Source organism: Xyrauchen texanus, chromosome 45 (assembly GCF_025860055.1).
Source record: "Xyrauchen texanus isolate HMW12.3.18 chromosome 45, RBS_HiC_50CHRs, whole genome shotgun sequence".
Classification (NCBI taxonomy): domain Eukaryota; kingdom Metazoa; phylum Chordata; class Actinopteri; order Cypriniformes; family Catostomidae; genus Xyrauchen; species Xyrauchen texanus.
In genome coordinates, this window is record NC_068320.1 from 176,591 (window position 1) to 191,520 (window position 14,930).

General features: G+C 43.4%; 1 pseudogene; it reads left to right on the forward strand.

Annotated features, from left to right (window-relative positions):
- The first annotated feature begins 12,499 nt into the window (after window positions 1-12,499).
- LOC127637835 (uncharacterized) lies at window positions 12,500-12,675 on the forward strand (annotated as a pseudogene).
- The last annotated feature ends 2,255 nt before the right edge of the window (window positions 12,676-14,930 follow it).

Sequence of the window (14,930 nt, forward strand, 5' to 3'; positions counted from 1 at the left end):
TTTTAAAGAAAGTTTTTTCTTTTGTAAGCTGTTGGTGCCTCCACCATGTCGGCTGCTCGTGCCGGCGTGCGGAAGCACCACAGTTTTTATTTAAAACCAAAGAGGATGGGTCCCTCATGGAAATGTCCAGACTGGACTTTTCCAGGAAACTCATCCAAAAAACACTTGGGTTTTCTGGTGCAGATATAAATTGCCTGCTGACTCTGCCTTTGAATCGTGGGTTTGATGTGAGCTTTAAGACTGCTGCTACTCTGACAATTTCAAAACGAGACCAGAAAACATTAAAAGCCATGTTCAAGGTGGAGAAACTGACTGACAATTCTATGAAAATAGTAGTTGTCAGGATGTTTAATGAAACTGTGAACAGAGAGGATATTTCTGTATGGTTGGCAAGATATTGCTCTGTGCGAGGACAGCCAGTCAAAGTATTAGACGAAGATGGCATCTGGAACTGCGCTTGGAGAGTGCCCATAAAACAGTGGGCTATTCCAAGCGGTTTCCAGGGCCTGAATCATATACCCTCCATGATTGTTCTGGGAGAAAACAGAGGTTACATTCACTATCAAGGAATGCCCAAATTGTGCGGCAAATGTGGCCAAAATGGACATCTCGCTGAGGCATGCCAGGAAACGGTATGCGGTAAGTGTAAAGAAATTGGACATAGTTTTGAAGAATGTACCAATGGCAGAAAGTGCAATCTCTGTGGTGAATTTACCCATCTTACAGAGATTGCCCCAAATCTTTTGCCAACAAGTTAAAAATGAGGAGGTGGAGGGAAATTCAAATCCCCGGATAGCCTCAGGGATTGGCCGAAAGGATATGGGCGGGGCGACCAAGGAGGCAGAGTCAGAGGTAACAGGTGAACGGGGAGAGGTGACCACACCAGTTGGAACCCCAGTTGGAAAAAATTTGTGGAGAGGAGGTTACGGAGAAAATTGAGGACAAAGAAGAGATGGAAGGAGGATCACAAGGAACGGCCACCTCTTCCCAAGAAACCATATCTGAACTGGAAATGGAGGAGAGTGAAGCAGATAATAGTGGAACAGACTCAATAGCTTCTCTCCCTAATGCTCAGTTGCAAAAGAGGCCTGCGGGATCCCCTCTGTTTGAAACAGAGTAAAAAAAGCTGAGGGCTTCACATCGACCTGGGAGTCTGAGTATGGATGAGCAGGATCATGTGTTGCCCTCTTGGTCCCCAAATGAGGTGTCCTTTTTGCAAATAAAGCTAAGATCATCATCGCCAAAAGAGCCGCGGGGACACCCCTCTGCGGCCCTGGAGGCCTTGGCCTCGTGCTCCTCTGGTCTCAACACATGTGAGATCAATGAGGATCACGTGACACAGGAAATTTTATGATTTTAATATGAATCTGTAGTCTTTTAAAAGTTTTGTCAAGTCTCATGCCTTTTCTTTTAACCATACTGCTTATGGCCCTCACAATCTCAACCATCAGTGTGAGAAGTGTGAGGTCACACATACGAGCACAGAGTGTTCTAACCATTTTAAAAACTTTTTTATTGCAAGAGTGTGCTGTACCTTTTTTACCCCAGTATAAGAAGTGGGAAGAGATGTGGACCCCTGGCCCCTCAATATGGAGTGGATCCAACTCAAACAAAAATGATGGAGTTGCAATTTTAATAAATAATCCTCACATCTTGGTGAAGGACATCACAGTGGTGAAAGACGGATGGGCCATTTTAGCAAAATTGACTTTTTTAGACAATGTTTTCAATGTATATGGTTTTACAGGGAAAAATGAAAGGTATGAGCTTTTAGAAGATCTGCAGCCCCACATGCTAGGTAGGGCTCCCCTAGTGGTAACAGGGGATTTTAATTGTGTTTTATCTGAAATGGACAGGAAAAAGGTAGGGGAAGATTTTAAAACAGATAAAACCTAAATTTTACTGCTAAGTTTAGTTAAAGATTTTAAATTAGTGGACTGTTTTAAGACTTTGCATCCTAGGGAGGAGGGCTTCACCTGGGTCAGTAGTGATGGTACCAGAGCCTCCCGCATTGACTATGTTTTTACATGTGACTGCCCGCCAATGGATGCTACATTGACTCCCCTGTACTTCTCAGATCACGTAATGCTATCGTGCACTCTTTCAATAACGTTGGGTGTGACGGTAAGAGGGGGGATCTGGAAGCTAAACTGCTCTCTGTTACAGGATGAGTAGATAGTTAAAGAATACAGGGAGCAGTTCAGCCAGTGGCAGACCCTCCAGGACTTTTTTGATTCACATGTACTGTGATGGGAGATAGTAAAAGATAGGACGAGAGGGTTTTTTAGACAGAAGGTAAAAGAGAAGAAAAATAGGGAAAGGAGGTGCATGAGGGGGCTGCAGAAAAGGCTGCAGAGGTATTTTAATCTTTTAAAGGATGGGTTCGATTTTAATGAAGAAATTAAAGAGGTCAAAAAGGAAATGTCATTTCTAGCTGAAGTTCAAAGCAACCCTTGCAAGGAGTAAAGAACAAGAAATTGAAGAAGGGGAAAAATGCACCTGGTACTTTTTTAAGAAAATAATGACATGGGGATGGGCAATCACAAATGTAAAAGTAAGAGGGAGGGAGAAAAAAAAACGAGGGGGATTTTAGAGGGTTTTTTTTATGATGAACTTTATAGAAAAAAAATCATATGTGATGACACTCTATATGACGTTTTAAGTTTTTTAGAAAAAAAGGTTGACAACAAAGGGCTGCTTTTATCACAAGATTTTGAAATTCCAGAGTTAGAGAAAGCGCTTAAAAGTTTTAAACTGGGGAAGTCCCCAGGAATGGATGGGCTGTCCCTAGAGTTTTATCTGACTTTCTGGGATGTTTTAGCTCCTGACTTACTGATGCTTTTTACAGAGTTTGAGACCTATGACAGACATCCTGACAGCTTTAGAATAGGGATAGTTTTGCTACTACACAAAAAAGGACGGACCTCAAAACTGGTGACCGATTACGCTTTAAAATTTTGACCGTAAGCTTTTTATCAAAATGTATCTATAAGTATGTCTACGATTTTAGAGGACGTAATTCACCTGGATCAAGCTTGCGCCATGCCCGGGAGGAATATCACAGACAGCCTAGTGCTGATTAGAGATGCCATCTGTTACGTGATAGACAGAAATATTCGGCTAGCAGTTCTAAATTTTAGACATCTCCATCTGTAGAAACGGAATCCTCCCGCAAATAGCTAATCGGGGAATACAGGTTAAAGTGCAATTGATACGGTTCCGATCTGGGGTGTGGATACAAGGCGCTGTTGTAACAACATTTGCATGTCCCTCCATTGAAAAGAAAACCTTGCATTGTCACTTATCATTTCAACGTGGGAAACGTACACGTTAAAGTTCAATGTTGCTATCTTTAACAACCCCACAAGATGAAGGAGGACATGCTGACAACAGATTCTGCTTTCCCTCCAATCTTACTGATGTTAAGTTTAGTGGAAAATTCAGTCAATTAACACTTATATGAAAGCACAGGGAGGAAACAGATGTTGGACATATGAATACTGGGTGAAAAAAAAAAAAAAAAAACGCCAGGATGTGTGCAGGGACATTCTCCAAAAAAAAAAAAAAAATGTTTTAATCATTTCAGTTTTTCCCATAAAAGCTGAGGGTAAAACAGTTATTTAACATCTTGTCATTATTATTATTATTCATAAAGGGCAACTCAACTTTGGTTGATTATTTTATAACTGAATTTTGTTTAACAAATAATGCGAGTGTCGACAACACTAATGACAAATTCTCTTAAAAGAAGAATTTTCTAATTTGCTGTCAATTCCATCACAAAATCTATACCACTAAATATTTCAATAAATATATGTAACAGGAACTAAATGGTTTACCACCAATGACATATTTTCATGAATAATGTGAAAACTGTATAGATTAAATGTTAAATATCTCTTAGAGCAGACTCCTATTTATCTGAACTTTGAAACTGGAATTTCTGTTACACAAGTTGAATTTTCTTGCGCTGTATCAAACTAAGACAAAGACCACACGGCATCCTCCGAGCTCACAAATAGAAATGAAGCGCTGTATCAAACTAAGACGAAGGAAATTTGGCGTTCAGCGATCCGACAGAGATAGAAATAAAGAACCGTATCTGCTACTGAAGTGGACGCCATCACCTAAACACGCAGGATTTCCTACGTGCTCACAAAGGATTTCGTCTTCCCTTCAAGCTCACTGTTCAGTATAAGAGAAAAGTGAGATTAGCCTCACTTATTAAAAGAACAGAGCCGAAGTTAAACTTTGGACGCAATGAATCCGAAAAATAAAATAAAAAAAGCCACGATTTGCGTTCATAAGGGAATAAAAAGGTCTGTTCGGCCCCCACATTTGATTAGCTACTCTGAAACAAGAGACCTCAGTGTCCTTCACTGAGAGATTGAAACAAAGCTAGGTGTGGTATCAGCGTTGGTTTGTTACACATTGACAATGCTTACACATTTTTCCCTTTTACATGGAAAGGCAACGGGTAATATAACATTGTGAAGGGCACACAAAAACATCGAAGAAGAAAACATAAATCCCAAATATTCAAACGTGAGTAGAAAAATAGTTTTGGCTTCAGAATGTGGTTTCAAGTAAAGGTACAATGACACGTCAGTGGCTGTTGAGCTAAGACACATAAAGGAGGCGCCTTATAGTCTCAGCGTTTCATATGGACACGATAACCTCAACATTCCGGAGTACATGTTGGCAATGGATTCAGTTTTCTCTCCAAGCCAACTGATGTGACATTTAAGAGAAATGAAAGTTAAGCCCCACTAATTAAAAAGTACAGAGCCGAAATAAATCAACAGGCCTAAATGGATCCGTGAAAGCCATGATTTGCATTCAAATGTGAATAAAATAGTTCAGCCTCCTCGTTTGATTACGTTGAAACAAAGAGACCTCTGTCCTTCATCGAGACATTGGGTGGGGGTGTGTACACGTTGACAATGTTTATACTTCTTACCCCTTTTATATGGAAAGTGAAGTGCAATATACGGCATGACAACACCAAGGACAAATAATGAATCCCATATGTTCAAAGGTGAGTAGAAAGATCAGTTTGGCCTCCACACGTGGTTTCGGCCAACGGCACTCCAGCGGCCTTCGAGCTGAGAGAAAGACAACAATAATGTATCATTTGAGCATTTGTTGGGGGGAACACTGCTTTGCTTGTTCCGCTGAAAAGTGTTGCACGCTGATATTGCATCGTGGAGTGGTATGGTCCATTTAGTTTGGTCCCGCACTGGTCAAACCGTCCATGTCTGCTTGATTGTTTGTGACCTTTAAAGGGCACCTATTATGGAATTTTGAAAATTACCTTTCATGTAGTGTGTAACATAGATTTATGTGAACAAAAACATCCTGCAAAGTTTTATATATGAAAGTTCACCGTAAAAAAAGTTATTGTCTCTCAAAAGTAGGAGTCGACTCTGAGTCAATGTAATGAATCGTTTTTCCAACGAGTCATTTTCCTTTTCGTTGTGACGTCAAGACGAAAAATTATCAAATTGGCCGCGCCCACTCATTGCGCGCAGACACCAGGGAAAACTTGAAAACATCATGTCGACAACAAGACGCTGTGTTCTGAAGTGCATATCAAAAGCGACCTTTTTTTCACTGCCCAGGGACGAGCATGTGAAGAATCAGTGGCTAGAGTTTATATACTATACCACACAAGTATAGCCCGAACCTTGTGCTGTGTTCGCGTCATTTTAATGACGATTGCTTTACGAACATGAATGCTTTCAAATGTGGATTCGCGAGCCGGTTGATACTGAAGGAAGGTTCAGAACCAAGTTTATTTGGATCAGCTTCCTCCTCCGAATCACAACCTGTAAGTATTATTAATAATTGTTGCTTTTATGTGTTTTTTAGCATGCTTAATAAGTATTTGAGTGTGTTGTGTAAGTTACGCTCAGCGCAGCTTCTAGGTCTCCAATGTCAATTTTTTTGAAATATGTGAAATGTTTGTCGATGTTATTGGAGTTGTCATAAAGAATAGAGCAATAACTTGTAGTAATGCAGTGCTTTACCAATATGTTTATGCGTTGGGCTAACGCAAACAATAACTGATTGGGTGTTTACCACCGAACTTTGAGCTATGATCGCTAACATAAATCAACTCAAATTCCTTCTCTGATTTTGATTTTTTTACTACAAAGCGGTGATGGGCATTCTGTTTCCGACAATCTCTGCACAGAGATGACCCAATCACAACTGACTGGGTCATCTGACCAATCACCGCAGATTAGCGTCACGCAAAGGAGGTACATTTGGTTTTGCTGGTTTTAAAGCTTAGGACTCGTTTTTCTTCAGGGAAAACATTTTTCTTCGTCGTTTTTTAAATTTATTTATTTGTTTATCTCTATTTATAGACCTTGTTTTAGAAGGCTGTGGGTGCCTTCACATGTCAGCTGCCCGTGCTGGCGTGTGGAGGCTCCATACCGTTTGTTTAAATTTTGTAGAAGTAAATGGGAAGCTCCTGGGGATGTCTCGTCTCGATTTCTCCAGGAAGCTGATCCAAAAAACTCTGGGTTTTAATGCAATGGATTTTAATTGTTTAATTACTCTGCCCCTGAACAAAGGTTTTGATTTAAGTTTTAAGAATGCTTCCTTGTTGAATGGTTTTTCTCAATAATTTGAGGTTTTTATGGCCCAGTTGTCCATGTTCACTGTAGAAAAGATTTCTGATAATTCACTTAAAACTGTGATTGTTAGAATGTTCAATGAAACAGTGAGTGGAGATGATATTTGTGTCTGGCTGGGCAGATTTTGCACGGTACGTGGCCATAGTGGTTGATGAAAATGGCATTTGGAACTTCTCTTGGCGTATTCCTATCAAACAATGGGAAGACGCTGAGGGCTTCCAGGGCCTGAAACATCTTCCCTCTATGATTGTGTTGGGAGAAAACCGAGGCTACATCCACTATCAGGGGATGCCTAAATTATGTAGGAAGTGTTGGAAATTTGGGCATCTGGCTGAAACCTGCCAAGAAATTGTTTGTGAAGTGTAGAGAAATTGGTCACATTTTTGAAGAATGTACCAGTGGCAGACGGTGTAATCTTTGTGGAGAGACCAATCTCCTCTACAGAGATTGCCCAAAGTTTTTGCCATCATACTGAAAAGTAGACCCCCCCCCCACAGATGTAGCAAACAGGAGAACAAAGGGAGGAGGCGGTTCCTGAGGTTTGGGCGGGAAATTCTAATTCCCAGCCAGCCTCAGGGATTTGGCAAATTGGAGGAAATGGAGTAGCAAAAGGGGCAGAGTTTTATTTTGTTTTAACAGAGGAAGTCACCTCCCAAAGAAAATGTAGAGGTAGAGGAGGGAGAGGTTGAAACGACTTTCTCTTTAGTCACCGTGCCTGAGGTGAGTTTTGAGTCCAGTAGGAGTGAAACGGATTACTCTCTCCCGAATGCTCAGGTGCAAAAAAGGCCGGCTGAAATCTCTGTCTAAAACATAGGAGAAAAAGCAGAGGGCAACTCATCGGCCAGATAGTTCCTTTATGGAAGAGCTGGACAGTATGTGGCCCCAAGAATCCCCAAATGATCTTGGTCCAAGATTGCGGCGCGGTAGCATGCAGCGGCCGCTCCGATTCCAAAATGGTGCTATTTTTGTTAAATAACACGACTTTTGCGGCATATGGACATCGGAGCAACCGGTGTTCGTGTTTACCATTGCCAGACACTGCTCAAATATAGGATTCATGCAACAACCAAGCTACATGATGACCTGCAGGAGGCACTACACAAACTCTGCTTGCTGCGGAGACCAGGCCTCCAGTCCTCGGCGTCGCCTGATACTGGTGGCTGGGGGAGAGGACGTTGTAAGTGGTGTGTGTGGAAGCGTGGTAAGAGGGTGGGGGTCCATGCTAGGCTAAAAATAAACCCTAGCCGGCCGGCTCTCCCGTCTATCATGCTCTCAAATGTTTGCTCCCTGGACAATAAACTGGAATACATCTGACTCCGGCAGGCTATGCAACGTGAGTTTAGAGACTGCTGCATCTTTTTTTTCATGGAGACGTGGCTCAGCGACAGAGTTCCGGACGCCGCGCGGGCTCGCCTTGTTTCGTGCTGACAGAAATGCAGCTCTGTGCGGTGACTCACGGTGGTGGCTTGTGTGTCTACATCAACACGGAATGGTGCAAAATCTCCTATGCTAGTCTCTAGCTACTGCTCATCGCTGGTGGAGCTTGTGGCCGTTGCATTTACCAAGGGAATTCACCACTGTTATCATAACCGAAGTTTACATTCACCCCAGCGCTAATGCTAAGGAAGTGCTCTGTGAACTGTATGGGGCTATGAGCGAACTGCAGAATGCTCACCCTGATGGACTGTTTATTGTCGCCAGAGAATTCAACCATGTGAATCTCAAGACAGTGCTCCCTAAATTCCATCAGTATGTGTACTTTGCAACGCACTTGATCTTGTTTACACAAACATCCCAGTCGCATACCGGACGGAGCCCCGCCCCCACCTCGGCTACTCGGACCACATCTCTGTTATGCTAATTCCAGCATACAGAATGCTCGTCAGATGCTCGAAACCGCTTCAGAAGCAGGTGAAAACCTGGCCAGCAGGAGCCATCTCTGCTCTTCAAGACTGTTTTGAGTGTACTGACTGGCAAATGTTCAGGGAGGCTGCAACATATGGCGACTCTACCAACTTGGAGGAATACACAGCATCAGTGACCAGCTACATCAGCAAGTGCATTGATGATGTCACTTTCTCCAAGACCATCACCACACGCTCCAACCAGAAGCTGTGGATGAATGCGGAGGTGCGCGCGCTGCTGAGGACCCAAGACTCCGCCTTCAGAGCAGGCGACAAGGCAGCCCTAAGAACAGCAAGGGCCAAACAGTCCAGGGCCATCAGAGTGGCAAAGCGCGCACACGCTCAGAGAATCCACAGTCACTTCCAGGACAGCATTGACACGTGGCACATGTGGCAGGGCATCCAGGCCATCTCCAACTACAGGACAACATCAGTTGCCTGTGACAAAGATGCCTCCCTTCCAGATGCGCTGAATGACTTCTACGCTCGGTTTGAAGTGCAGAACGATGTGGTGGCGAGGAAGACCACCCCTCCTCCCAATGACCAGGTGCCCTGTCTTACCACGGCTGATGTGAGGAAAACTCTACGTAGAGTCAACCCACGGAAGGCTGCTGGACCAGACAACATTCCTGGCAGAGTGCTCAGAGGATGTGCAGACCAGCTGGTAGATGTTCTTACAGACATCTTCAACATCTCTCTGAGCAGTGCCGTCGGTCCAACGTGCTTCAAGGCCACCACCATCGTCCCCATGCCAAAGAAGTCTTCAGTGTCCTGCCTCAATGACTACCGTCCCGTCGCACTCACACCCATCATCATGAAGTGCTTTGAGAGGCTCGTCATGAGGCACATTAAGACCCAGCTGCCCCTCTCATTAGACCCACTGCAGTTTGCGTATCGTCCAAACCGTTCAACAGACGATGCCATCACCACCACCCTCCATCTGGCCCTCACCCACCTAGATAAAAAGGACTCATACGAATACTGTTCATAGACTTCAGCTCAACATTCAACACAATCATTCCCCAGCACCTGATTAGAAAGCTGAACCTACTGGGCCTGGACACCTCCCTATGCAACTGGATCCTGGACTTCCTGACTGGGAGACCTCAGTCAATCTGGATTGGGAACAGCATCTCCACCACCACCACACTTAGCACTGGGGCCCCCCAGGGCTGTGTGCTCAGTCCACTTCTGTTCACTCTGCTGACTCACGACTGTGCAGCAATGCACAGCTCGAATCACATCATCAAGTTCGCCGATGACACGACCGTGGTGGGTCTCATCAGCAAGAACGACGAGTCAGCATACAGAGAGGAGGTGCAGCGGCTAACGGACTGGTGTAGAGCCAACAACCTGTCTCTGAATGTCGACAAAACAAAAGAGATGGTTGTTGACTTTAGGAGAGCACAGAGTGACCACTCTCCGCTGAACATCGACGGCTCCTCTGTGGAGATCGACAAGAGCACCAAATTCCTTGGTGTTCACCTGGCAGAGAACCTCACCTGGTCCCCCAACACCAGCTCTATTACCAAGAAAGACTAGCAGCATCTCTACTTTTTTGAAGGCTGTGGAAAGCAAATCTCCCACCCCCCATCCTCACTACATTCTATAGAGGGACTATTGAGGGCATCCTGAGCAGCTGCATCACTGCCTGGTTTGGGACTTGCACCGTTTCGGACCACAAAGCCCTGCAGAGGATAGTGAGGACAGCTGAGATGATCATCGGGGTCTCTCTTCCCTCCATCAAAGACATTTACAAAAAACACTGTATCCGCAAAGCAACCAGCATTGTGGACGACCCCACACACCCCTCACACAAACTCTTCAAACTCCTGCCATCTGGCAAGAGGTACCGAAGCATTCAGCACTCACGGCCAGACTGTATAACAGCTTCTTCCCCCAAGCCATCAGACTTTTGACCATGTCTCGCACCAGTACCTGCTTCAGGTACTGCAAAAAATGGGGTTTCCTGGGAGGTTTATAGCTTGGGTGGGACTGCTGTACAATAGTTTGGTCAGCAAAATTATTGTAAATGGGCATCTATCTAAGGCAGTGAATATCTGCAGTGGTGTCTGCAGTCCTCTCTTGTATGTGGCATGCATTGAGCTATTGGCACAGATCTTGAGATAGGACAAATGGCTTAAATGTCTGGACATTCTGGGGACAGGAGTACTGACAGCGACCTGCGTCTTATATATGGATGATGTGACCCTTTTAGCCACGGACGTTTTATCAGTAAATAGAGCAATGGACTTGACTGAATGGTACGGTCCGGCCTCGGGCGCTAAACTGAATAGGAGAAAGTCTGAGGCCCAGCTCTTCGGGCCGTGGAGGGGCGTAAACATAGGCACTAGACACTAGGCGGACTAGACACTTAAGATTTTAGGTGTTAAATTTGACAAAGAGGGAGGTGGATGTGACAATTGGACTGACTTGTTAGGTTATGTTAGAAAAAAACTGGGGTTTTGGGGACCAAGACAGTTGACAATAGAAGGCAAAGTTAAATTTTTTTAAAGCAGTTCTCTTAAACTTGCTTTTATTGGTTTGTTCTTTTTTTAGCCCTACAAGAAACTTTCTTTCAGACCTGGAGAGGGTGGTGTTTTACTTTGTTTGGGGATCCAAGTGGGAACGCTTGAAGAGGGAGGTCATGAAGAAAAGGCCAGAAAATGGAGGGAAAGGCCTCCCAGATCCCCACCTGTTTTTAGCCAGCCACTTCATCGCCCTTCACATCAGCTATGCGGTGACCCCATCCAGAGAGAACCAGACTGCAGCCATGACCAGATTCTGGATGGGGTCTTCAAATCTCTGAAAGTTTTTAAAAACAGATTTGAAAACTCCAGTGTCTTTTAACCTTCCTAAAGAGCACAGTTTTATAAAAAAGTAAAAAAAAACTTTTAGAACAACAAGATGTCACCATTTTAACTAACCACAAGTCTCTTGTCTCTTTTGTTCAGGACCGGGAACCTGTGAGTCCAGTTTTAGGCCTCACACTTGACGAAGCCAAACAAGTTTGGAAAAACGCTGCCCACCCCGCTCTCCAGAACTGGCACAAGGACCTGCCATGGATGGTAGCCCATGAGGTCCTCCCGGTCAGGGCGGTTATGCACTCCAGAGGCACGGCCAAGATCCCAGTCTGCCCTCGTCCTGGGTGCAGTGCCCCAGAGACCGTACTACATCTGCTCTGGGAGTGCGGCGCAGCACGGGACCTGTTGGCCACGACTGGCCCCTTGCATTTACCGTGCCTGCCAGTAGGTTAGGGTTCAGGTGGGTTACAAGCTCGCCATCCTTGGTGTAGCCCAGGGCTTGAAGGACAGCCCAGCACAAAAATTCACCTCACTCTGGCTCACTTTCAACGTAATCAAGGATGCCATCTGGACCACAAGAAACCTGCTGGTGGGGAAACACGTAACGGTCCCCCTCCAAGCGAGCGAGCAAATGGCAACATAAATGCTGAAGGGGTACCTGGAGCTGTTATTCGGACAGGGGGCCGGGGTCACACAGAAGAGGTCCCGGCCGCCACCGTACTTGGCCGCCCGTAGATGCACCCTCACCATCACCGGCTACGGAAACATTGGGCCAGCGGGCCGGAGGAGAGGGGATCTCCTCTGGGCCCCTGAAGCGGTGGCCCAAGTGCCTGATCTGGAGACTAGGGTGATGGCCCACATGTTAAGGACTCAATCCTGGTCTTGAACAAGAGATAGCATTTTATATTGGCACACTTTATTTTAATTATTTATAATTTTATTTTACTACATTAGTTTTAACACACAATTAGAAAATATGGACTTTTAAGCACAACATAAAATAATTTTAAAGTTTTAAGGTTTTCCTAAATGATTAGTCTTAATACATTTTTTTTTCTTATGTCAAAACTATAGGAAGTTGTGTTTCTTGTGCTTCTAAATAATTAAACAAATTGTGTGAAAAAATGTGGATGTCAAAAAGAACAATAAAACTTTTTGAAAGAAAGAAAAAATCTGTTCTTGTCAGTTTAATATCTGATACGTCCCCTATCCGGGGACCATATATTAAATAGATTTTTTGGGCCTGAGAGATGGAAGCGGGGCTTGCTCCGTCCACTCCACGTTATCGACTTGGTATTTGTTGCCGCTTTCGGGGATAAAAATTAGTTATGAAAGGCAGGGATCTTTGTTCATTAATTCAATAAGCGTCTGAGAGCAGGTGGGCAAATGATGAATCTTAACTTTAGCTCTTGTTCAGGTGTGTGATTGCGTGCCCGTGAACGGACCGCTGACTCGTGAGCCGAGACCGAATGGTATAGTGCTGTTATCGTTCACTCCTGAGCCCACAAACAGTCACAAGGCAGAGAACTAAAACACAGACTTGGTAGCCTTAAAATTTTGAATACAAAGTTGGTGTACACGCCTGTCTAATTGCAAAGCACAGTCACATACTATGAGTTGTGGATAATTTGTTTGTGTATGAGGACAACATTGGTATGAATGGTAAAGAGGAGAATGGTTCATTGGTGTTGGCAGATTAGTTGGGCTTAACTTACATTTCCCTTAAATGTTACATCAGTAGGCTTGGAGAGAAAACAGAATCGATTGCCAACACGTACTCTGACAATGTGTAAGCATTGTCAAAGCATGCCCAATGCTACACCTACCTTTGTTTCAATCTCTCAGTGAAGGACGCTGAGGTCACTTTTTTCAGAGTAATCAAACGCGGGTGCCAAACAGACCTTTTTATTCTCATATAAACGCAAATCGTGGCTTTTTTTTTTGGATCCATTGGGTCAAAGTTTAACTTTGAATCTGTACTTTTAATAAGTGATGCTAATCTCACTTTTCTCTTACACTGAACTGTGAGCATAGAGGGAAGACAAAATCCATTGCGAGCACGTAGGTAATCCAACGTGTTTAGGTGAAGGCGTCCACTTCAATAGCAGATATGGTTCTTTATTTCTATCTCTCTCGGATCGGTGAGCGCCAAAGTTTCTTTGTCTCAGTTTGATACAGAGCTTCATTTCTATTTCTGAGCTCGGAGAATGCCGTGTGGTCTTTGTCTTAGTTTGATACAGTGCAAGAAAATTCAACTTGTGTAACAGAACTATACACAATAATCTATAATTTTCTTTTACAGTATAATAACATCATATTGATTACATTCATTTGTGTACACATAATATTGATTAATTCTTTTTAGAAAATACACCATACAAGCAGGCTAATCTAGCACCCGCGCACTCTGCTTATTCGGCCATTATGTGGTTTGAAGTTGTCCTGCTGGAAAATGCAGGAATGTACCTGGAAAAGACGGTGCTGTATGGCAGTATATGCTGCTCCAAAATATGTACACATTTGTCTGCATTAATGGTGTGCTCACAAATGTGCAAGAGTACCTATGCCATGGGTACTGACACACCCCTGGCCCATGCAGACACTGACTTTTGGACCTGACTGAGAACACGACGGCTGTGTTTTTCAAAAACTATTTGAAATGTGGAATCATCGGACCAAAAAACAGCAGCACTTCTGGACAGTGTTGATGTATGGCTTCTGCTTTGCATAGTAAAGTCATAGCTTGCATCTGTGGATGCAGCAGCGAGTGGTGCTGGTAAACAAAGTTTTACTAAAGTAATCCCAAGCCCATGTTCATGATATCCATTACAGATGTATTATGTTTTTTAAGACATTGACGTCTGAGGGATCAGAGATTACGCGCATTCAGGAGTAGTTTTCATCTTGCACTTTACGTTATTTAAACTCGTGAAATTGTTATTAGTCTTAAATTGCCCGTCTCAACTTTTCTGGAGTTCAATCATCTGATTTGAAAATACTGTACATTTAAAAAAATCTATCTATCTATCATGTTTTAATTGTAATTTTAAATTGTTTGCTAACTGATTTTTTGACATTATTTATTGCAAAAAATATGTATATCTAAAGATTATATTGTAATGAAGTTATTTACCATTTTATTTATCCATAAACCGGCTTTTAAATTAACAAATGTAATTCATGGCATTAGGTGATAAGATAGTTTAAGTAGATTTTAATGTGAGCACAGTCAAAATAAATGAAGAACATTACATTTTGCATTCATTACACATCACAATTGTTTAAAAAGCCTCTAAATTAATGTAGGGCAAATGAGGACATAAATTAGTTTAAAATACTGCATGTTTCCCCATAATTATTCAAAGCATAAATTACCAACTGTTACCAACAAACAACAATTTGTCATGGTTCCAGAATTTGTGCCAGCTCATACTGTTGTTTGTTTTTCTCCCTCCCTCGTGTCTCACAGGTGGAGCTGGCACGCGATCAGCATTTCCATGGGAATGGTGATCAATCTCGGGAAGATGCTGATCACAGCAATGATTTACTCGCCCTTTACCATCTGCTTCACGCTGATT